Source organism: Hemicordylus capensis, chromosome 1 (assembly GCF_027244095.1).
Source record: "Hemicordylus capensis ecotype Gifberg chromosome 1, rHemCap1.1.pri, whole genome shotgun sequence".
Taxonomy (NCBI): domain Eukaryota; kingdom Metazoa; phylum Chordata; class Lepidosauria; order Squamata; family Cordylidae; genus Hemicordylus; species Hemicordylus capensis.
Genome location: NC_069657.1, coordinates 190072357 through 190097710, shown reverse-complemented (window position 1 = coordinate 190097710; position 25354 = coordinate 190072357). Strand labels below are relative to the sequence as shown.

The following is a 25354-nucleotide window of genomic DNA, read 5'->3' as shown; positions in this document are numbered from 1 at the left end:
GTAGTTCCTAGGCACTGTACCTATTGTGCCTAATGGGATAATCCAGGCCTGCCTCCCCACTGTATGTACGTAACATTATTCCATGTGTGCACCATTAACCTGGATGTCAGCCACTATTTCCTGTCATGCAATGGGGGAGGGGCAATTTTTAGCAAATCCCCCCTGCAATTGCCTGCGCCTCTTGAAAATATGTCCCTGAGGGTCCCCTAACCTGAGAGGAAAGGAGTGAAAATCACATCTCCCTCTTTGCATGACAAAAAATATTCTTCTGTCAGCGTGTTGTTAATCTGGATGCCAAATGGTAGCTCATGTACACCCAGTAACAATGGGAGAAAAAGAGAAAGTGGAAGGGAAAAGGAGAAGCTCAGTGGGCTTTATATGACTCAGTTGCTCATTGAGACACTTGGTCATAGAGCTTGAAGGTAAAGGTTCTGAGAAGTTTGGAGTTAGTGGGCAAAGTAGATTGAAATGCTGGAAAATGGAGTTCTGTATTAGATCTAAACTTGGTAAAGGGATATGGAACAGCTCAAAGTAGGCGTGAGCCCCTGAAGTGTAGTTCATTAAAAGAAAAATTCTAGAAAAAAAGCTGGGGGCTTTGAAATGAAAAGTGGACAGCATGCTGACCCCTTCAGAATAAAAAATAAATAGAAATTATGGCACTAGCCAGAGTGGCTTCAGTCTTATGCCTAGTTATGCATACACACACACACACACACACACACACACCACTGATTTTAATGGAGCAGACATTGGAGTACACAAAAGCATCGGAGGTATTGCATCCTACAAGCCCATGAGAGTAATGATTTCCCCCCATCTGGATGCCTTGGCTTTGGTGAGTTGTTACCAGAACTGCATAGGAGCACTTGACTATACGCTCTGGCTATGGTTCTTGTGCTGAGTGGGGGAAATTAGCTCAATTGAGGTGCAGTCCTGATACAACGGCAAATTTAAGCAAGTAAGGTGTATTGGAAAATGTTCAAGGGATAGGAGAGACTGAATTGAGTTTCAAAGCTTTATTAAAGTAATAATTTATTAAATAATTTATTAAAATAATAATTTACTTGGGCAGTTACAGGAATAAATTGGGAATTTGGTTATGGTTCTTTAAGAAATGGTCTGGCTTTTTACAGAAAGCAAAATGAGAAGTTAGTTAAAAATCCTTACAGAAAGTGCCTGAAAAGAAAGAGAGAGAAGAGGGAGGTAGAGAGACGATGGAGCCCAGTATGAGGTGAATGAGATTGAAGTGTTGTCTATCCTTCCTGGCATGTTTGGTGTGTAAAGTGTGGCCTGGTGCCTCCTCAAGAGTAGGGCACAGGGCAGAATAAAAGGCCGCAACTGTAGCTCGCCAGTGTGAGTCAGTTGTGAGTCAGTGTTAGTCAGTTGGGTAGCAAAGTCCAATCAAATCTGATTCCATGTGGCCTGATCAGGGTCAATAATGTTCTGGGGCAATGTTTGAGTCCATCAAGAGGCTTTCCCTGCATGTAGGGTAGGCAGATTGGAGCCTAAGAAAAGTAAGGATGGCATGGACTTATCACTGCAGGTGTGTCCTCTGGACAACGGCAAGTTCAAGCTTTACATGAAATAGTTCTATGTTTGCCTAAAGGTAAAGTGTGCCATCAAGTCGATTTCAACTCCTGCTGCCCACAGAGCACTGTGGTTGTGTTTGGTAGAATACAGGAGGGGTTTACCATTGCTTCCTCCCAGTATGAGATGATGCCTTTCAGCATCTTCCTATATCACTGCTGCCCAGCATAGGTGTTTCCCATAGTCTGGGAATGTCTAGCCCATGCCATAGTCTGGGAAACATACCAGCAGGGATTCGAGCCGGCAACCTTCTGCTTGTTAGTCAAGCATTTCCCCGCTGCACTACTACTCCCTCAAAAACCTGGATGTCACAGGTGCAAAAATGCAGATCAGCTGTTTACTGATGAGCGTTCCTCCCTTATCTTTACCAGCCACTTAATTACTCTAAGGAGGGGGAAATGGTCGTGTTTGATCATCTTTGCTGAGAATTCAAAGTATTATCTCTGAAAAGGATAATACTTCCCACCCTAGGTCTGTTAAGGATTCTTGAAAGAGAATATGTCTGGTACACCCTTATTCGGTCCTTTGAGGGATCAGACCTGAAGGCGTGTTGCCAGACTTGCTTGTGCTAATGTCTAGCCCATGCCAAGGGGCTGAGGTAGTGTGGGGTGAAAAGTGGACTGAAGGCTATTAGCCTGTAGCTTGGCACGTTTGTGCTAAATCATGGAGAGGGATGCTGTTCTGCACTACTCCCAAACTGCTATTTGGCACCAGAATTTAGGATCGTGACTGGCAATGGCATTTTCTAATTTCTGAGACATTGCAGCTTCCCTGTATTCCTCAGCTTTGCAGCCTGATAGTGTTCTTAGATTCATCTCTGTACCTGGAAGTTCACGTGTGCTTTCCATTACCTATGCTGAAATTTAGGGCAGGAATTTATATGCAAGCTAGCCATTGCTTGTAATTAATTTGCAATTTTAAATCTTCACCAGAGTTAACACTTTCCCCTACCTGTCAATAAATGGCTCACAGCTTCCTGGGAAGTTCTGGCACCGCAGAAGCAATTTGCACAAGACGAGGCAGAAAAAGAGATTTTAATGAGAGGGTTTAAGGATGACAATGTTACAGGCCAAGCCAGAAGCAATTGATCCAATTAATTTGACACACAGTTACTCTTCCAGAGCCCTTGAAAAATTATTGCTGAGACTTATGCATATACCCTGCAGAAAACTGATACTCTCATAAGAGAATTCTGCCTAAGCTGCATATGTATCATCCCACATGAGTTCCTTCCCACACCTTCTTCTAATAGAGCCATTTGTCTCAGGTTCAGATCCTGTGTCATTCAGTGAGCTGTTCTTCAATGGGGAATTTTAAAATAACTAAAACGTTGGGGCATAATTGAAATAAGTGGAAAGTTCCTGGAAAACAGACCAAAATGATATAAGGTATTCTTTTGTTATATACAGCACAGGAATGCAGGAAGCTGCTTTATACAGAATCAGATTATTGGTCCATTTAGCTCAGTATTGTCTATAATGACTGGCAGGAGTTTCAGGCAGGAGTCTTTCCCAGTCTGACTTGGAGATGCCAAAGATTCAGTCTAGGACCTTATGTACTGTATGCAAAGCAGCTGCTCTACAAAAAAACCAACAGAAGTATCTACATTCATTCCTTCTGACTACAGGCAGTGGCACCCTTTGGACCACACTTCTGGTATGATGTCCGATTCTCCACCACCCAGTGGGCCCCCCAAATGTCCTGGTGGTGGCCAGGCTTCCCTCTAAGGTGCACATGTGTGCACGCACCAATCCCCGGGCCTCCGTGCAGCCATTTCTGGTGGCTGCCCAACTGCCAGCACCCCTCCGCCTCCTCCCTCGCCCCCAGCTGGGCCTCGGCCTCCTCCTCCTCATCCAGCCAGAGGAGGACAGAGGGGAGAGGACAGGCAGTGGTAGTGGCTCCCCTTCGGCAGCCCTGAAAGACCGGAGGTGGGGACCTGGGGGCAGGAGGGAACCGGAGGATGATGGAGGGAGGAGGACATGTGGCAGCTCCCCCCTCCTCCAGCAGCCCAGAAAAACTAGAGGTGGGATTTAAAAAGGGATTTAATTATTTCTTATTAATTATTATTTCTGGGGGCCAGAGGGAATTTCCCCCCTAAAAAGATTCCTGGTGCATGCATGTGCACGCGTGCATATGTCTGTGTGTGTGTGAGAGAGAGTGTTATGTGCACACACCGCCTTGCTAGTGCCTCCCAGAACAAAACTCTTTCCACACGTACCATGCAAGGCAGCGAGCGGAGGCTGCTGCCTCTGCCTCCTCTGCCTCTGAGCAGGCACACAGTAGTGTGTTCAAGCGCCTGCAGTGAGCTGGCCAGCATGCGCTTCCCTTGCTTGCCACCGCACGTACACACCCAGACCAACCAAGAACCACCACCAGACCGGTCCAGTGCAGAGAACAGCAACAGGTAACAGTGAACAAGTGAGTGGGGGCGGAGGGGGAGTAGTGTGTTTGGTTAATTGAAGTGGCAGGATTGTCCATGCAAAATGTGGTGTCTGCAGGTCAGTAGGAAGTATCCTATTTAGAAATTCTTCTAAAAAAATAAAAATAAAAAATAAACCACTTTCCAACTTTCCCTGAGCAGGTTCTGGTGTAAAATATAGTGCATTGCAGCTTATCTTGTGGCAGTGGGCCCAAAAGGCCTTTAGGTCTAGGCTCCAAAATTACCTAGGTGCGCCTCTGATTACAGGCATCCTACTCAAGCTAGGAAGTTTGAATCAAAAGGGTTAAAATTACAGAAACACACAAAAATCAAATGCCCAATGATGCCTAAATAGAGTTTTTCCCCCAGAGTTGCCCTACAGGCATTAGCAGCTGTTTAAATTCATACGAACAGGGTACAGCGTTCCTCCTCATCTGCTTTACTTCCTAACTTCCTTTCTACAATCAGTTTATGGTTTGAGCCAGATCCGATTAGGTATCTTTGGAGGTAAGATACTGTTTACATGGCATATCAATATTTTTGTGTTAATAAAGTTATTTGCCATGGAAATGTGTGACAGCTCTTCCTCCAAAGACTCCATTTCACCATTTAAGTCATTATTGCATAAATCATTCTTGACAGCTGTAAAATATTGCTTGAGGTGATAAAGCTGTAAAGCTTTGTTATAAAAACTATAATTATGCAGGGATTGGGGATGGGTTTGTGTGTTCAGTTGAGGAGTATTGTACTCTGTCAATCCTTTTTGTGTGATGAGTGTGCTGTAGGATGATCAAGATCAGATGTACCTAAGCCTATACATCCTACGAAGTCTATTACTGACAGAGGAGTGGAGTAGTTTAATGCCACCGCATAACTGGAAAGATGATTTAGAAAGGCAGGAAGTGGCAGTGGATACAGTGACAGCAGGAAAGAACTGCTGCTGACAATCCTTTCAATATTCCAAAGGGCACAGTGGTTATACCACCTCCATGCACTGAATTATGGGCAGCACACTAGGGTTGAACTCATAAAGAAGCAAAGGTGCTTCCCAGAATTTCTGTGGATCCCAAGCAACATATTTAAGGACGGCAGGTGGGGGAAGGATTAGTTTGTATATCCTTGTAAACATGGCCTAAATAACAAAATACCTCAGTGTTTATCACATGCACAAATAAATGTGCGATAAAGTGCTTTGAAGTCTGATTGCTGGATGCTGGAGGTAATCAACAGGGCATGGCTCTTATATCATGACCTGTGAGATTCTAATGGACAAAAAGAGATAGGATGCTGGGCTACATAGTCCCTTAGTCTGACCCAACAAGGCAGTTCTTAATATTCTGATTTTCCAAATAGGGAACTTAGGCTAAGAGGTAGCAAAGATTCTTTTGGGTGTGCGGGGGGAGGGATTGCCCAGACGATATGCATGGAAGGGGCCACATCAACATTGGCAAGCAGCACACTTCAACCTTGGCCAGTCCAACTCTGAAATGAAACGACCCCGGTTCAAACCGAGCCGGCTTGGAACTCTACTGGTAAAGGGGAATCCTCACCAGATATTCCTTTACCAGTAGAGCTCTGAGTCAGTTGAACTGGCTTGGTTCAAACCCGAACTGGGTCTGGTTCAACCAGGGTCAAAACTGAACTGGCAAAACCAGTTTAGTGCAAACCAGTGGTCCCTCTATTTTTTTTAAAAAAAATCTTTGTGCAGAATGAGTTTTGTTCTGGGCGGCAGTGTCAAGGCAGTGTGTGCACACCTGCATTCAGAATGGTGCCTTCAAACTACATTTCAAAATCTTCCTCAGTCCAGATAAGTGCAAATACTCATTCAATCAGGTAGTTCATTCTAAAAGATATAAAACCTGTCTGAAAAAAACTGCATGACAAACTTTCATCCAGGAATAAATAAAAAGGGAAGGCCTAAAGGCTTTCTACATAAATGTTGTCCTTCTAAGAAGTAAACCTCTGCAGCAAATCCCAAATGCAGTGACTTTCATATAATATTTACTAGAAAACAGAACAGATTATCCTAAGAAACCCAGCTATTCTTCAAACCATGAGAGATAGTCTAAATAAGTGATTTTTCTTTTCATATAAAGACAAAATGTACAGTACTTTCAAAAGGACAAAACAATGGCTTCCTTACTTCTCAACTCCTGTTGATGATACAGTTCCCTGTAAGTCTACAGAGAGGTCGCACATAATCTACAGAGAGATTCGCACATAATGTGGAACCCCATAGTTCTGCTCCCCCTACCCATCTGTTCTCCTGTCTGCATTCGGACAATAGGGAGATCATGCCCGCTGCAGTCAGAGAGACTGCAGAGAGAAAGGTGAACTAGCTGTGTGGGCTTCCTTCTTACCTGAAGGACAGCCCACACAGCCAATCATGGAGGGAGAGAGTGAGGAGCTTCCTCCCTCAACTCCAGTCTGGCCGAATGCAGCCTCCAGTGCTGCAATCAGATGCAATGGAGGCTCCATGGACCCTTGGTTTTGAGCAGCAACATTCACTACAAACCAAGGGTTCAAATTGGAGTCTCCAGAGTGAAATCTCAGGCTGCTTTGGGAATGGGACCAGAGTTGCACACATTTGGACATCATGGCAAGGGAACCTCAGGCCCCTGCAACTCCAGTTCCCATTACTTACAAATGCAGCTAGAGAGTAGCTGAGTAACAGCTATGTCTCTAACCTGCAGAAGTGCTGCTTCTTAAAGAGACATCACAAAGTGTACAAGGGCATATAAGAGAAAAACAGAAAAGTCTAATCTATCATTCAAACCCAAAGGAAAAACTTCTAGAAAGAAACACCCATTTAATTTCCTTCTGAGATAACATTTTCTGTATATTTATTCTGAAAAATTTGTAAGATGGGGCTTTATCAACAATCATAACTTTGAAGTCCCTATAATGGCAATATTTATAAAAGTGTTTAATAAGAACAGTATCTACAATGGTGTTCTCAAATACACTCCTGTGTTCTTGAATCCTCACTTTTAAAGACTGAGTGGTTTAGCCTATATAAGTCAATCCACAAGGACATATCAACATGTATATTACATTTTTTGTAACATGTACCAAATACATGAAAAAAAGTTTTAACTATATCTGAATGAATAAATTGTGAGTAGTATATTACTGCAAGATGAGCATGAGCCACACCTAAAAGTACCAACAGTTTGTGGTGAACATTCAGTCATGGCTCGTGCTCTATCTGCCTTGACTAATAATTCTTTAGAGATAGCCCCCTTCTAAAACCAATATTAGGCTGTTGATCACATCTGGTATGCCAGTGTTTCACGGTGATGTTTCTTTTTGGATGAGATAGATAAGTAAATTCCATACACCAGAATATCTTATTCCTATTTTTGTCTCTGAGCCACGCAGCAGGGAAGTAGGGAGCGAGAGGTTGCTGGTTGCCTAGGGAGCAAGAGGTTGCTGGTTCAAATCTTGGCTGATATGTTCCCCAGACTATGGTAAACACCTATATCAGGCAGCAGAGATATAGGAAGATGCTGAAAGGCATCATCTCAGACTGCATGGGCGATGGCAATGGTAAACCCCTCCTGTATTCTACCAAAGAAAACCACATGGTTCAGTGGTCGCCAGGAGTCGACACCAACTCGATGGCACAACTTTACTTTACTTTTATCTCTAGAAATGTTAATATTGTTAGAACCAAATATTTCTCTTTTAGATTTCTGCAAGGCTTTAGTAGCTGCTGTATGAACAATTTTAATAAGATAACCCCTGCATAAAAATTGTTTACCAAGTTTAAATAGCAATAGCACTTACATTTATATACCGCTTTATAGCCGGAGCTCTCTAAGCGGTTTACAATGATTTAGCATATTGCCCCCCAACATTCTGGGTACTCATTTTACCGACCTCGGAAGGATGGAAGGCTGAGTCAACCTTGAGCCCCTGGTCAGGGTCGAACTTGTAACCTTCTGGTTACAGGGCGGCAGTTTTACCACTGTGCCACTAGGGGCTCTTAAATGTTGGTAGTCCAAAGCGTCTAGACAATTTTTACATAACCTTAAAATTGCCCATATGGTTTTCAGATCTCTTGGATGATAGCTATTGAAATGCAAATAAGAATTCTTTGCAATAGTTATTCTATAATTACAGACTTTAAGTCGGTCATCAGATCAAATCACCAACACATGCAAAAAAGCTATAAATTGTTTATGGACATGGCTAGTCAACTTGATATGAATGTCCCGAGAACTGATCCAAAGCAAATATTGTTCAAAAGAATTGCTTGTCCCTCTAGATATCAAATATATATATCATCAATGTATCTCCCATAATAATGCTTTTGCGGGCGGTGGCGGAGAAGGTTTAACTTCTGAGTTTAAAATCTGTTCCAACTCAAATAAGGACATATCCAAAGTAGTTACTGATGGGGTCACTTTACTGCCCCTGACAACTTCATTTTGTTGTGTATATATTAGCCCTTTGGGGACAGGGATCCATTTAATTAATTAATTACTTCTCTATGTAAACCGCTTTGGAAACGCTTGTTGAAAAGCAGTATATAAATATCTGTTGTTCTTGTTGATCATATCTGAAATAATTCTTCTCTAGTAAAATATAGGGATGCGCTCAAAACGCGATCCGGCGTCCAAAATCGCAGCACAGTCACTTTAAAACTAAGGGTTTCCACAGCCCCTTTGACACAGAGGAGAGCAGGTCCATCCCTGCTACTCCTCCGCTTGCTGCCATTGCTGTACTAGCGGTGCTCCCCCCCAGCTTCCCCCACGTGGCACCGATACACAAATGGCCGCTGCACATGCACAGAGGTCATTTGCGTGCCAGCACTGCATGGGGGCAGCTCGGGGGAGAGTGCCACCGATGCGCACTGAGAGCTTGGAGGAGCCCTGCAAGTACAGCAATGGTGATGAGTCAAGGAGGAGCAGGGATGGACCTGCTCTCCTCCTCTGTGTTAAAGGGCCTGTGGGAGCCCTCAGTTTTAAAGGGACTGTGCTGCAGTTTGGACGCTGAATCACATTCTGAGCACATCCCTAGTACAATATCTAGAAGATCCAGGAGGAAATGTGTTGGAGTTATCTGATTAGTGCTCTGTGCCCAAAAGTGCTCAGCTGCAATTCTAGCACCCTCATGGGGTATTGAAGTATATAAAGCTTCCACGTCCATAGTGCATAGTAACATTTCATCTTCCAATGTCAGGCTCTCTATAACATTATTAAAAGATTTCATATATTTAATGAAACTTTTTTGTTATCCCACAAAAGGATGAAGATGGAAATCCAAATAGTCTGAAAGAGGTTCCAATTAATGTTCTCTCTAATTTTTTTTAAGTCAGAGAGTGGAATGAGTTTTGTTCTGGGCAGCACTATCAAGGCAGCATGCATTACTACGTGCATTACTGTGTGCCACTATAGATCTACAACACGTGTGTGTCTGTGCGCACACACAGTCTCCATAAACATGAAAGGAAAGAAGAGTCTTTTACAATTCTATTGTATTTATAAAACTGGATTTTTACTTTCTTACACTTCACATTTGAGTATAATAAAAACAAGGCAGAATCTAAAACAAGGCAAAAGCAAAGCTAAAAGATTTAAACCTCAAAAGGAGCATATACATGGCAAAGAATGGTTTCTTTTTGGAAAGGGGTTTGATTCCTACTTGTGAGACTCAGAACTTTACAGTATTTACTTCATCAAAATAAGTAAATATTTATAGGATCTTATTAAATATACATTCCTATATTTAATGTTTTTGATTATTGATACTTATTTTGATGAAGTAAATACTGTCTGGAAGGAGCACCACCTGTCATACAAATGCTGTAAAGTTGTGTGTATCACTAAATAAGCTCCAAATAAGAATCAAACCTCTTTCCAAAAAGAAATCTTTTTTTTTTTTAAGGAACCACGCTTATCAAAAATAATCAAAATACTATCCACAGACAAGAAAAGCATGTCCTTGGAATTTTATATCCTTGATAATATTATCAGTGTCCTCCTACAATTATTTAGTGTAGTTCCCATGTGGGGTTCACCTCCTTGTCCTCATGTGGCCTTTTGGCTATCTCACGATGACATGTAGGGAAAGAGGGGCTTTGCAAGCAGGTAATGCTAGGAAAGAGAAAAATAGTGTGGGCAATGTTGGGGAGAGGGGATATAGGAATGAATTTTGACTGTGGGGAAGAAAAGCAGACAAGAGAAGGCAAGAAGGTCAGAAAAGACAGCAAAGAAGGGGGAAAGGGGCAGGTGGGAAGAGGAATCAAAGAGAGATCTGGAAAGAGGCACTTTTTAATGTGGTGATTCTCTTTATTTAGCAGGGGGAGAGTAACTGGCCCTCTCCACCCCCAGCACAGTACCTCCAGTGACTGTTGCTGGTGTTTCCTTTTAGACTGTGAGCCCTTTGGGGACAGGGATCCATCTTATTTATTTGTTGATTCTCTGTGTAAACCGCCCTGAGCCATTTTTGGAAGGGTGGTATAGAAATTGAATGAATAAATAATAAATAAATAGGAAGGAAAGACGGAATGAGAGAATGGAGGAAGAGAAAGTGGGAGGGGTACCCAAAGAGGAGAGCATGGCAAGTGTAGCAATGGGACTTGCAGGAGAAGGGCAAGGGGCAGTTAGGGTCCAAAGAGTCAAAACAGCAGCCAAAAATTGCACTCTTGACTCCAGAGGACTCCCATAAGGGACAAGTAAGGACAATTCAGGAAGAGACTGTAACAGCACCCAGACTCGGGAGTACCATAAGGGACAAGGGGCAGAGAAGAAAAAGAGGAAAAACTGTTAGGCGCTAACAGTAACACTAGAAAAAGTAATGACCAAAAATAAAACAGAACACAAGAACAAAGAAAGCCAAGTAAAAAGATAGATGAGCAGGGAGGTGAGGAGGCAGGGGACAAGAAGAAAGAGAAAGCAAAGGGGGCTGATCACAAGGGAGGGGAGAGGGTGACTTGATGGAGGGTGGCTACTTGGCTCCAGTCGACTACATTTCCTGCCTTCGGGTTGCTGCTGCCTCCTGCTTGTCCTCCCTCACCTGAGACTTGTGTGTGCTGTGCATGGCGATGGCATCAGGCATGCAAGTGCACACACACAGCACAGGTGCAACCCGGATGGCAGGTGGAAGTGGCTGTCTGCTTGGCAGCCTTCTCACCCGCTTGGCAGCACCACTGCCGCTGCCGCCTGTGCTGAGCCTGGCTGGATAGGGCTGCAGGCGGGCAGGCTAGGTGGCAGCAGCACAGCCAGCCCTCACTGTCCTCACTTGGGACTGAGAAGTGGTGTTTGCAGGAGAGAGCCAACATGGTGGGCAAGGGAAAAGACTGCATTGGGGAACGGGGGTGTGGGGGGTGTGAGGTGGCAATTGAAGCAGCCATCCCAGCACAGGGGGAGACTGCACAGCTGCTGGAATCAGTTGAGTGGGGACCAAAACCTCTGTGTGTGCATGCTCAGAGGGAACAGTGGGTCCAGTAAAGAATTAGAACCTGAGATTCTAGGGTGATATGAAGGGTGGAGAATGTTTTTATGCATTTTCAGTAAAATATAAAAGATAGGTATGCTATAACCTTCTTCCATCAAATTTGTTGTTGTTGTCGGTATCTATATGATCTGACAAGAAAGCTTCCTTATATTTTAATGAGAAAATCTTATCTTATTACTTGGATACTCATTCAACTTTTGGTAGGCGGTATTATTGCTAAGCTGTTTTTGAATCTCTTGATGATAATCATTTTTATTCATGACCACAATTCCTCCACCTTTATCTGCCTCTTTAATGATAGTTGTCCTATTCCTTTGTAATGATTCTATCACAACACACTTTGTTGGACAAATTCCTTCACTGTGTCACATCCTTTTGCTCTGATAGTTGTATATCCCTTAAAACTACCCTTTCATAACATTGAACGCTGGCCAACCAAGTTATATTTGATCTCTGATTGATTGATTAAGTGCCATCAAGTGAGTGTCGATTCTTAGTGACCACAGAGATTATCTCCAGGATGATCGGTCTTCCACTTGACCTTTAAGGTCTCTCAGTGTTGCATTCATTGCTGCTGTAATCAAGTCCATCCACCTTGCTGCTGGTCATCCTCTTCTTCTCTTGCCTTCAATTTTTCCCAGCATTATGGACTTCTCAAGGGAGCTGGATCTTTGCATAATGTATCAAAAGTATTATAGTTTGAACCTGGTCATTTGTGCCTCGAATAAAAATTCTGGATTGATTTGTTGTATGATCCATGGTTTCTTTTACTGGCTGTCCATGGTATCCTCAAAAGTCTTCTCCAGCACCAAAGTTCAAAAGCATCAATACCTCTTCTATCCTGCTTCTTCAAAGTCCAGCTTTTGCATCCATAGAGTGTCATGGGGAAAACCATTGTCCGAACGATTCTAATCTTTGTAGGTATAGTCACGTCACGGCATCTAAATATCCTTTCCAAGGCCTTCATTGCAATCCTACCAAGTGCTAGTCTGTGGCATATTTCTTGACTGTTAGATCCTTTACTGTAGATGGTCGATCTAAAAGCAGAAGCTAACCACCACTTCAATGCCTTCATTATCAATTCTGAGGCTGGTTGTTGTACCCATTGCCATTAGTTTAGTTTCCTTTACATTTTGTCATAGTCTAGTCTTTTCACTGGGCTCCTTGACTTTCATTACTAGAGACTGCAGATCATCTGCGTTCTCAGCTATCAGAGTAGTGCCATCAGTGTAGCGCAGGTTATTGATATTTCTTCCTCCAGCTTTAAAACCACACTCATCTTCTTCCAATCCAGCTTCTCTCATTCTATGTTCAGCATACAAGTTGAATAAATAAGGAGAAAGTATACAACCTTGTCTTACTCCTTTGCCGATCTGGAACCTGTCTGTTTCACCATGTTCCGTCTGGACTGTGGCTTCCTGTCCTGTCTATAGGTTTCTCATGAGAACAATGAGATGTTCTGGGACACACATTTTCCTAAGGACATTCCAGTTGAAAGATCACTTTCAGGTATAGAAAGCATTTAGCAGTTATGCAACATAATTGCATTCTACCAAAGACAACCACAGGGCTCTGTGGTCGCCAGGAGTCAACATCGACCCAACGGCACACTTTACCTTTTCACTTTAAACAGATGAAAGAGGAACATGAAGGAAGAGCTGTACAAACAAAGGTGTTTATTCTGGCTAATGAAGGAAATATAGGGAAATGTAAGATCAAGGAAGCGATGTATATTGAACAGTTATCTGCCAACTATTAATGTAAAGGAGGAAATGAGAGGCAATGAAATTTATTGGTCTATAAAAGGGTTAATTTTGTGAAGAGCTATTCATCTCCCCGCCCGCCCGCCCCCAACCATCCTCCTGCCCTTAGATTGGTTATGTAGTAACAGTTACTGTATTTAATCTTGAGTGTTTCCAGCTGCCTGAAAATAGAACATTGATAATGATGTACGGACATTGAAACGTGTTTGCTTGAGTTCGAAGATCTTTTATTTGTTTTGTTTATGCATTAAAGAGGTCTAAAATTTTCTTCTGGAGTACAGGAGTATGCGTATGTCGTTGCCATTATATTGTCTTATTCATTGTTTCTTGTATCACATATTTGGGTGCTACCACTTACTGGCAGGGACTCTAGTTATCCAAAGAGCATAGTGTGAGGTAGGCAAAAAGAGACCTCCATCACTGACCTGGCCAAAACATTCCTACATGGCTTCCAAAAGGGTGAGCAGGTGAAGCCCACGATGTGCCCCAAGGTGAAGAGGGAGTGGTCGCTTCCCAAATGCTGACTGCCAGACCAGGAGCATGGGAGCCACAACGGTTCCTACACTCTGCCCTCTCCAGGCCTGGAAGCAAATCAACTATCCCCCTTGCTCCATTGAGTCAGTGTCGACTCTTGGCGACCACAGAGCCCTGTGGTTGTCTTTGGTAGAATACAGGAGGGCTGTACCATTGCCAGCATGAGATGATACCTTTCAGCATCTTCCTATATCACTGCTATATATAGGTGTAACACCTATATAGGTGTTTCCCATAGTCTGGGGAACATACCAGCGGGGATTCAAACCGGCAACCTTTGGCTTGGCAGTCAAGTCATTTCCCTGCTGCACCATTAGCTGCCTTGTGCTTTATCCAAAGGAAGCTGCTGAGGCAATCAAGTGGCGCATGCTGCGGACTAGCCAGGCCAAGCAGCTGGAGTCTTACAGTGGCCTGGGTAGCAACTTACCATGGCCACATCCTGCATCCATGGCTGAGCAAGGGCTTAAACTCATATTTCCTAGTGAGCCCAGTCTTGCAGCTGCTCTAGCACCAATACTCTTAAGTGAACAAGTTCTAATTCATAAGATCTTGATGAGTCAGATCACACCTTCATCACATCCAACATTCTGTTTAACAGAGGGGCCAACCAGATGATTCTGGGAAGACCACAAGCAGGGTATGACTGCATTAGTATTCAGTATTCAGAGATATACTGCCTCTGAACATGGAGGTTTCACATACCCATCATGACCGATATCTATTGATAGGCCAGCCCTTCATCAGTTTGGAAGGCTTCTAAGCTACTAGCCATCACTACATCATGTGGCAGTGAGTTCCATACATGAACTATACATTGTACGGTCAAGTCTTCCCCAGTTGCCCTGAATCTCCTGCCAACCAGTTCCACCTCTGCCCAAAGGCTCCTTCAAATACCAACAACTTTATTCACTCAAACAATCAAATCCAATAAAACCTAATCACCTAAACTCAACAATTTAAATATTTTAAAACACTTTGCATTGGTGTTTGTACTGTTTTGCATTGACTGATGATCCCATCTGCCGCTCTGTGCCTGCTGGTATCCTTAGAAACAAATGACAGACTTTTGAAGAAGCATGGAGAGAGAGGTTTGAGCAAGCACAGATTACCTTGCACATGTCTGTGAGGATTTTGAACTGGTTCCTGCCTTAGCAGTCCCCCACCTCCCCCACACACACTCTACAAATGCAATAAGGGCAAACATAACTTTCAGTTGAGGGAGCAGAGGTTGCTTCACCTGCCCCTCAAAGCTTGCAGCCACAGCTTGGAGGTCCTTTAGCTAGAGCTTTCCCTCCTCCCTGCAGGCCAGAGGTGCCCTGAGGTAATTTTTGGAGCCTGCCTGGACCTCCCCACTTGCTGGAGCCACCCCCCACCGCAAGTTAAACATCATCCCCTTACACACACTGTGACAAACACAGGGAGGCTAATCATACGCCCGGAGGAAACCGGAGCCCAGCCCGGTTTCCTCCATGTGTGTGAACCCCCAGGAGCCACACGGCTCGTGGCAGCTAGCCCGCCTAATTGTGTCCCCCCCCCCATGAAACAAAGTTAGCAGAGCGAGCGCTCCGCGAACCCCATTTTGGTGATCGTGTGCCCCCACTGTGCGGCTCGGCAACACATGAATAGACACCCGACTGGGAGGCTACCATAAGTGTTGTTGAGGGTGCTGAGGGTCCCCCTCCCAGAATGCCCCGTGCATGCTGGGACTTCTGGGGGCCGAGTGCTCCCCCCAGCCCTGCTGCCCCTACCGGTTCTGTGACGGAGCCAGTAATCATGTGAGCAACCAATCTGGCCACCCTGGGAGGGCTTAATGCTCATGTGTGGGGAGAGTGGTTCAAGCCTGCTCTCCCCACCAAACCCCATCTGGATCTTCACACTGCTCATGTGGAGAGCTTCAGGATTTTCAATACGTGGGTTCCTGTGGACACAAGCAGCAACTGAACTCACAAGAATGTAAGAATATAAAACAGGTATATTTGTGCAAATACGCATTAGCAGAAACATTTCAGCACGTAACTTAACATATTCCCATCCCACATATTTCTTCCCCACCCCCGTCTCTAAATCACCCAGCACAGGTCATAATCACACTTGGCTGCTGGCACAGTTCAGGTCAGTGGTGACAACACTACCCAGGACAGACTAAAGAGGATTTGGGGGTCCTCAGGGGATGTGGAGGCCCTGGAGTTCTGCCCCCAAATCCAGGGGTAAGAGCACCACTGCTGAAGGCTCCCACATGGTGGGCACTGACACCCAGCCAGATAGCCAATTGCAGCTGCTCCACAATACCCTTGAGACACACCACCAATTTAGTTCACAGAGTGTAGCCGAAGAATGTCTCTCTCATATCATGGAACAGGAGCAAACTCTTTCCATCCAGTCCTCCATGGTGCTTCTGCCTCAAGCAGCCTCCTGCCCTGAAAGACATGCACTCCACATTAGGAGTCTGCAAGTGTAGGGGGCTTATTTCTTTTCTTTATTTGTTTTTGTTGCTAAAAGTCTCAACCGCGTTGATATTCATTCACTTAAATTATGTTCATAACATCACAAAATTCATCCCTTTCATTTGGTCATTCATTTATTCCCCATTGATCCCAATGGGAGAAACAGCTGAATGCCGCCTTCTATAACTTTGCTCTTCAGCCAGTAGGCATGACATTTTCAGGCACCCTAAATAGCCTCAGGGAATCAGACCTGTCCAATTTTAAACATTTAGGACAAAAGGACCCATTTTTAAAAGGCCATTTTAAAAAGGCACATGGACACACATCTTAACTGCTATTTAACAAAAGGCAAACAGAAATAAAAACTATGTCCACGACATCAATCCCTAGAAACTCCTTAACTGCTACTAATTGTAAAAATGGCAAATGGACATATTAGCAGACATTATTCTCATTTGTCTTAAAGTTTGAGAGGCGGGATGGTATATGCTAACAAGTATGAATACCATGAAGGGAGAACGGTTGTTTGCAGACCATCTCACAGGCAGTCTCTGAAGAATGCCATGAGATCTTTGGAAAGTGGATTGCAAATGAACCAAAAACTGCTCAAGCCCACTCTATTAGGGAAGAGAAGCCCCCTTAATAGCCAAGGCAGCCATAGAATAATATTATTAAAATGCAGTGCCAAGATTGAGTAACTGCTGCAGTGGTTTGGCCTTCAAGGAAGCAGATTTCAAATAAACTATTTCAGGGAAGGCTAAGACAAGCCTCCTCGAAAGAGTAGTTAACTTCCTGTGAAGTACGCAGGTGTGTTCTAGGGAAATGTTACTTACCTACCCTTCCCTGGGGTGCCCCTGAACAGCATACAACCTGTTTAAGGGAGGGGAGCTAGTTTTGTAGTAGCAAGCAAGTATGAATTGTCCCCTTATAAGTTTCCACCTTCTCCTGTGTTGGGGGCTCCAGGCGGCCTCAGAATTATGGCCACTGGGGGAGCGATTCCACCGTTCCAGCAATCTGTTACCTGCACAGACTGCCCCAGGGAACTGCTGCCTCCAGCTCTCCAAGGGAGTCACGGAGCTCCTTCTCCCTGCAGCTCTACTCCCGGACTGGCCCCTCATCACTGGCCAACCCTATAGCCAACCCTCTTGGCAGGTAGGGCAGGTCTTGTGAGATCTCGCCGCTTTGTGAGACTTTGGCCCTAGATCTCGCGAGAGTTGTCCCTGACCCTGCAACAATTCGCCGTCTTCAAGCGACAGCATGCTGCTATCCTGTGGGGGCCAGGCAGACACTCCCCAGCCAGGGGAAGCAGCCACATCTGGGGCTGCATAGCCAGGGAAGGATTGACACCAGCTGTGCTGAGAGGGAAGGTTCCCGAATGTCGGCCCGATCCCTTGTAGCGGCCCGCGGCCCGTTAAGGGATCCCCAACACCCCTTTGCTGAGCAGGGTCTGCCCTGGTTGCATTTTAATAGAGATGACATGTGTGAGCACTGTAAGATATTCCCTTTAGGGGAGGGGACCGCTCTTGGAAGAGCACCTTCATGCTTACATGCAGAAGGTTCCCAGTTCCCTCCCTGGCTTCTCCAAGATAGGTCTGAGAGAGATTCCTGCCTGCAACCTTGGAGGAGCCGCTGACAGTCTGTGTTGACAATACTGAGCTAGATGGACCAATGGTCTGACTCAGTATAAGGCAGCCTCCAATATTCCTAAATGAAAAGCTGCCCACTTCCACATTTTAATGCCAAGTATCTTCAAAATGGTTCATTCCTTATTATATTGTCATCTGGGGGAAAAAGAATTGTCATCCCCCATGTACTTTTAGAAAAGTCACACAGCTTGCAAATATTCTTAGGTGTGAACTGAAAACCAGAAAAAAGTAGAATGTCACACAACTCCCAGAATATTGTTTAGCCTACTGGATTTAAAAAGGCTCTTCTCCCACATTAAAGCTACCTTGGGAAAGTGCAAGTACAACACACACAGTCCTTTTTTTTTTTTAAAGGCTGTCACACCTTTCTTGCCTTTGGTGTTCTGAGTGACATTTTATCAGTCAAGCTGACTGCCCAGGTTAATAGCCTGTAACAAAGCTCCATCTCAAAACGGCAGAAGTAATGACAGAGTACGAGTCACAGAGGTGAAAGTTAGGAATTGGTATTGTACACTCTACCATCTCATCAGTCGCGTCTTTTGTTAGAAGATCAGGTTAACATTGCTATTGCTGACCTTCTGTGTATTGGCGTTGAGGGGTTATAAAAAAACTCAGGTTTTTCCAAAGAACAACAGTGGGTACTTCTGTTAGCTTAAAGAGAGTCATACCCTGACACCTGAAAAATGTCTTTTATTGTCAACATGAGGCACAGTCCACTGGAGGTTTATTTAGTACAACACCATTTCAAATGTGAGCACAGCCATGCCCATGTTCGGTTCCCATGCATTTCACTTGGGCAGAAAGTTTCTGGAACACTCTACTCACTGCTGTGCATGAATTGCCAACTAATGTTGCTGCTTACTGAAGACTCCAAACTGTTTCTTCCTCTGTGTTGATCTCTTGTCACCTGGAATGTGGCCAGACTATTCCCTTTTGCTGTGGAGCTTGTAGGCTGCTTCTCAAAGCTGGGTCTGCTTTGTGCAGCAGGCACCCAGCTGGAGTAAGTCAAAGTGCCACTTCCTAGTTTACTTACCCTCTGAATCTTGGCTTCCCTTTTATGTGGCTCAGCTGATAGGGAAAGACACACAGCAGGCATAGAGACTTGGTCACAGTCCCACATGTTTGATGCCTTAAGATCATAACACAGAACCTTTGCCCTGGAACACTCTAAGGCAGTTCACACAATTGATAACTGGGCAGGACAAGTGTCCTACCCAGTTTTGGGAGCAGTGTGTGCTCCTGATCATCCATCCATCCATCATTCCAGTGTATATACCACCTGACTCCAAAGGCTCTAGGCAGTTCACAAAAATAAACACAAGAAAAACAAAACAAAACAAACTGTTATAAACAGCAATTTAAAAATTTAGAGATTACTAACAGCCTGGCTGAAAAAAATGCGTCTTAAGTGCTCTTTTGGTAGGCAAACTACAAATGTCTATAGGAAGTGCATTCCACAGCCTAGGAGCGACTAGAGAAGGCCCACTCCTGAGTCTCCGCCAGATGAGCATATAGAGAAAAACCTCTCTCAATGACCTTAATGTGCGGTGGGGATTTTTATTTTATTTATTTATTTATTGTTGCATATATATACCACCTTTCATTAAAAAACAATCACAAGGCGGTTTACAAAAGTTAAAAAAAACATACAATAAAATGACAATAAAAGTATTAAGCTAAAAATATAAAAACAAACCAAATTTAAAATCTATAAAATACAAGCAGGGATCATGTAGAAGAAGGTGCTCTCTTAGGTAACCCGGTCCTAAGTGGCTTAGGGCTTTAAAGGCAATCACCAGCACTTTGTATTTTGCCTGGAAACCTATTGGCAGCCAATGCAATTACTTTTAAACAGGCATGATATGGTCTCTCTAAGACACCCTGGAGACCATTCTAGCTGCTGCATTTTTAAACTAACTGATGTTTTCATACAAAGTCAGCCCTCCATAGAGTGCACTGCAGTAGTCAAGCCTAGACGTTACCAGAGAGTGCACTAGAGTTCTGAGATCACTATCTTCCAGGAACGGACAAAGCTGTTGTATCAACCAGAGTTGATAGAAAGCGCTCCTGGTCATAGCCTCAACCTGAGAAGCCAGAGTGAGACCTGGGTCCAGAAGCACTCTCAAGTTATGTACCTGTCCTTCGGGGGCAGTGCAAACCCATCCAGAACACGGAGATCTATCATGTCCCTCAAAATATGACCCCCTTACCCTGAGTCCTGCTGGGTTCAACTTCAATTTATTATCCCTCATCCAGTCCATTACTGCCGATAGGCAGGCATTTAGGGGGTTATGCCATTTCCTGATGATAATGTCATAGAGAAATAGATCTGGGTGTCATTGGCATTTCGATAACACCCTGCTCCAAATCCCCTGATGCTCTCACCCAGCAGTTTCATGTAGATGTTAGAAAGCATTGGAGACAGACGATTTTTGATCATCTGTGTCGGAAACACAAGATAGGAGGCACCAGCAGAGATCATGTGCTAAGCAGCATATGAGGGCTTTCCCTCCTACCTCATTTAGCTTCTGGGTAGGACAGAGCACTCCTATGCAGCTGCTGCTTAGCACACAATCTCTGCTGGCGCCTCTTCTCTTGTTTTACCTTTGCAGACGATAAAGAATCGGGAGTACAAACCGCTCATGAAACTGGGTAGCCCACTAGCCCTACCCAGTTATTGACCATGTGCACTGCCTTTCTGCCTGAGTCCACAGACTCCCTTGAATTGCCTGAGTCCACAGACTCCCTTGAATGCATGGATGGGAGGACCAAACAAGAAATGACATAGGAGTTTCATATTTGGAATTCCCCCTATTTTTTTCTTTTTCAGAAAACTACTGGGGGTGGGTGCTGATTTGCATCAGGGCTGTGCTATGGTGGCGGGGTGGGAGTGGGGATCTAACTCTTTCACCCCTGCCGCGGCCCTGCCCAATCACTCCCCAAAGCTGCTATTATTCACAGAGGGAAACATTCACAGACACAAACATTATGCTGGAAATGTTCCCCTCCATGACTTATACCAGCTTCTCGGATTTAAGTCAGGGAATCAGTAAGTGGGTGAAGAGTTAAATAAAAACAATCATCTCCCACCCAATCCCAGTCCAAATCAGGTCCCTCATGTCTGCTTTTAAAACAAGAGAAATAACTTTGAATCACAGAACTCTCATGTCATGTTGATTTTGACCTCGGCTCCTCTCTCTGCTTGGGTTGCTGAGGTTGGGAAGGGAAGCAAGAAAGGCTTTGGGAAATGGCCTGTGGGTATGGTGGCAGCAGCTGCAGCAGCTTCTCCTGCATTGCCTCCTTTCCTTGCCTGGACCAGCTTTATGTTGTGGTGGAGGTGAAGCATCAGAAATGCATTGCCACATCACTGGAACCTGAGAACTGCCTCTGAGTCATTGCTTCCCTTTCTTGTCTCCCAAAGCCTGCTCCTAGTTTGTGGGGCATGTCAGAAACTCCCCCCCCCGCCCGCACTCCCATATCAAAGCAAGGTACCCAGGGTGGGGAGGAGGCAATCCATCAGATACACATTCACTCCCCCCAAAAACCTTCTTTCTATTTCTTGCTTTCTTTCTATTTCTTGTATATGCTCTGAGAAAGAATGGTGAGAACTAGCTAGCTATTAGACAGAGAGATAATCAGCTCCTCTGGGAGCTGAAGACTATGTTTTGTTATATGACCTGTGCATTCTTATAGCTTTGTCCAGATGGACTTAATCAAACTTCGGTGATGGTCCTGGGCAGTTATTAGTTGCTTAGCAAGTGGATGTCTGTGTGCATTTATAACAAAGTGTCCAGTAATTGACTGTTTCTATAGCTACTGATGTAAAAACAATATATCATATATGAAGCTTGAAATCACAAAGCATTTGGCAGAGCTGTAGGTTGTTTTTTTAAAACAGCAGGAATAGATCTGAATTGTCTGTTTCTCTTCTCTTCCTTTCTCTATTTTTTAAAATCCACTTGCCTGAAAAGCTTTTAAATGTGATGAAACTAGGTCTTTTTGTCCTTGTAAATGTCTGCTTTGTTTTTCAACAATGATTACTAATAGCTGTGCAAACTCTTACACATATGAGACATCAGCAGTTTTTGAACTGGGAAAATGTAAATGTTGTTCTACATGGTAAAAGAATACTGGGTAGGCACCTTGCCTCTGTTTCCTAAACTGTCATCTGAATTTGAACTGCAAAACAATTAGAGCTAATAAGATTTTAATTAACTCAGAGCATTTTATTATAAGTTAATCATATTTGTAATGAAGCTGTCTTGCTTCAGAGGCTAATTATCAGCGGAGTGATTTCGTTTCCAGTATTTTAGACAGTACATGGAAGAAAGTCCCCTACCTCACTGCAGAGATCAGCTGCTAAAATCTTTCTGACTTGCTAACAGTGTTCTGTGACCTGACAAACTTCACACTTACTTTCTTACCTTTCCTTCCTTCCTTCTTATAATACACTCTGAGATTTAAAACTAAGGATTCTTGCATCCTGTACTTCTAGATATATGTCGCTCTGAATGCTAATGTAGCTAGAGCAGGACGCTAATGTAGCTTTGGAAGTAGCTATGGTGGGCAAGTGTCTCCTCAGAAAAGTAGTTGCCCCCCTCAACTGCCCCCCTCTGCATTTATGTTTCAGAAATCTAACATGTGGGACACAGCTTGCCCACCCAGAATTGCCCTTTGCCCTTTCTGTGCCCTCCCCTCAAGTTTTTTTCTGGTGCTGCCACTGGACAATGTATTTGTTAGTCTTTAATGTCCTAGAAGACTCTTTGTTATATTTGCTCCAACAGATTAATACACTATCCCTCTGGGATTTGGTTCCCAGGAATTCTCCCCTCCAGGGTCTGGCCAAACCAGCTTAGCTTCATTGGTAGAACCACATCATGTGTCTTCAGACGACTCACTGTGCTTGAGAACACTGGATTCCTTGAACAAAATGTGCAAGACAGAGAGAGTTGAATTGACCACAGGAAGCTCAGTAGCAAACAAAATGGCTCTGATATGTCCCACAAATAAAATCCCCCCCCCCCGTGCCCAACAGATTATATGACATGCAGTTGCTTTGCAGAATGCTACTGTGCCACAACTTGCTGATTGTTGTGGATGGAAGTAGCACTACACCAACCCAAGCTGCTGTGCCAGGGCAAGACTTGCCCTACTATGAGGCTACGGCCTCCCGATGGTGGATTTTGGCCAGGATCCAGCTCTAGTCTGTATTAAAAGACACCTTTATCTCCTTCAGCAGAGCCCAGTTTAGCATCGTGATATGGATGAAGGTGTAGCTACACATCTGCGGCTACGTGACCTGCACTCCTGGAAGCTGGCTTCTGCATGGAAAGTCTCCTCGCTAGAATGTGAAAGGGTCTTCAGCATGATCTTCTCACAATGTGAGGTGCCACCTTGATGTTTGTCTGCATCCCAGGTGCCAGAATGGCTTTTGTTGTGCCATCCTGGCGTGGCTCACAGTGCAACCAAGGCTTGATTTTATTCCATTCTACCATGCAAGCTGGGTCATTTGGGAATAACCACAAGGTACTATTTTATAGACACAAGGAAACATACTTCAGCAAATTATATTTTGGGAATTTTCACTTTAGAAATCTTTCTTCACCATTACTCATTTATTAGATAGACTGTATATTGATTTCCATCCGAGGGTGTTTGGAAGGTGTCCGAAAAATTTACTCTCTTTAAAGGCTCATTTGTAGAAACATGTCTTGCTCAGTTTATCCCAATTTCTCATTGGTGTCATGTAGGTTTATATTTGCTACTATATGCCTTTTCTTTTAATAAACATTTTAAAAGAATTTAAAGTACAAAAATCCTATACTGCAGAGTTGGAACACAACAATTTCCTACTGTTACAGGGAGGAATTGCCCTTGCTCATCTCAAGTCCCTCATTCCCTCCCTCCCTTCAGAATTCCACAGAATTTATTCAAGTAATGGATACAAAGAGTGGACCAAAGCAGCACTGTGGGAACTGCAGCAGAAGCTTTTCCCTGCCACAAACTTCTTAAGAATACAGAAAGCCTATTCACACGAATGGCTTAACTCAGACTAAGGCTGCCCAGCCTCGAATTTGATCCTGGTGCTGTCCTCCTGCCCAACCTGACTTTTTAGCCAATAGTTGGGTAAGGACAGCATGCCTTAACCCCCCAGTACTGGAGTCATGTGGGTGCTCGGGCTGCACACAACCTGAACATGCACAGAGTTGGATGCCTAGAGCATGGTGCTTTGCAGGATTTCTGGAGGTCGGGACCCATTTTCCTGGCCTCACTAATCTATGCTGCCAGTATCCAAGCAGCGTGGATTGTATGGGTGCATGGCAGCGCACCAAAGAATTCAACCACCATCATCTGGGGTAGAATGTGGGTTCATCCCTGCATCATATGATGACACCAATGCAAACCCTTCATCCGTTTCCCTAAATGTAGATTACACCATTTCAGTTCCAGATCTGGAGGACAGAACCCCTCATGGACAGCAGCTTGGAAAAGGCCCGGCTCCAGTTCCTCCCTCCCAGCTTCTTTTCTCATTCCTTTCCTAGACAGTGTACCTCAGAGTTCCCTTCATTTCATCTGTGCAACCACCCTGTGGGACACTGGCCCAAAGTCACCTAGTGAAATTCCTGACTGAACAGTCATTTGGTCCAAGTCAAATATTCTACCCATTACCCCATTTTGGTCCTCATGTTGTTTCTCTGCAGGAGTCTTCCTTAGAAGCTCCTTCAGAGCAGCAGCATTGCCTCCTCTCCAAGCAACCACACATCACTGGAGCACCTAGCACTCCTTCTTGTCAGTTACTGCAAAACTACTGCAAAAACGATTGCAGTACTCAGTAGTATTGCAAATACTATTTTTGCAATCTTGCAAAAAATATTCCAAAACTCAAGACTTGTTTCTTTATTACTGACTGCATTCAAACTTCCACATTGCTTATTTCAAACACGACCAAAACAAGTTGGTTGTGTACTGCAGCTAGCAACCGCAAGCTATCAGAATATAACACAGGCTCATTATGCTAGCATAAGCAGCTGGCAAACTACAATAAAAGCTTGAGAGAGGGCCATTTTGTGTCTCCAACGATAATCTTTGCAACTGTACAATTCCTACAGAATGCTGAAACACCACTAATTATGTTCAGATTATGCCAATGTTCAGCTGCAAATGAAGACATCTCCAACAGCAATTATGACACAACTATATGGGAAGTTTTATCTCTGATCGCTGCACAGTGCACAACCAGATTAGGCAAATAGACAACAGATAAGCGTAACTTGCCTTCATTGCTGTCGGCAGGTGTGTGCAGGTTGCCTTATGAACCACCTCTCCTGCACTTGCTGTAAGGATGTGTTGGGAGAAGCTCCAAAGGGAAGGCTCCCTGAGGAACACACCTGGTATAAAGTTATTTTGGATAGACATGACAACAGAAACCCCCAGGAAAGTCTGGCAAATGCACAACCTGCCTGAACATGGCAAATGGAATCAGTACTAAGTACTTGC

At 44.2% G+C, this 25354-nt stretch overlaps 1 protein-coding gene and 1 long non-coding RNA gene across 14 annotated transcripts in view; one reads left to right on the top strand and one right to left on the bottom strand.

Annotated features, from left to right (window-relative positions):
* KCNH7 (potassium voltage-gated channel subfamily H member 7) overlaps nt 1-25354 on the top strand; it is a 440460-nt gene that overhangs the window by 11462 nt on the left and 403644 nt on the right. The window lies entirely within an intron of this gene.
* LOC128329872 (uncharacterized) overlaps nt 19132-25354 on the bottom strand; it is a 35314-nt gene continuing 29091 nt past the window's right edge. For both annotated transcript variants that reach the window (XR_008309829.1, XR_008309828.1), the window contains exon 6: nt 19132-22777. This is a non-coding gene — a long non-coding RNA (uncharacterized LOC128329872). The remainder of the gene's footprint in view (nt 22778-25354) is intronic.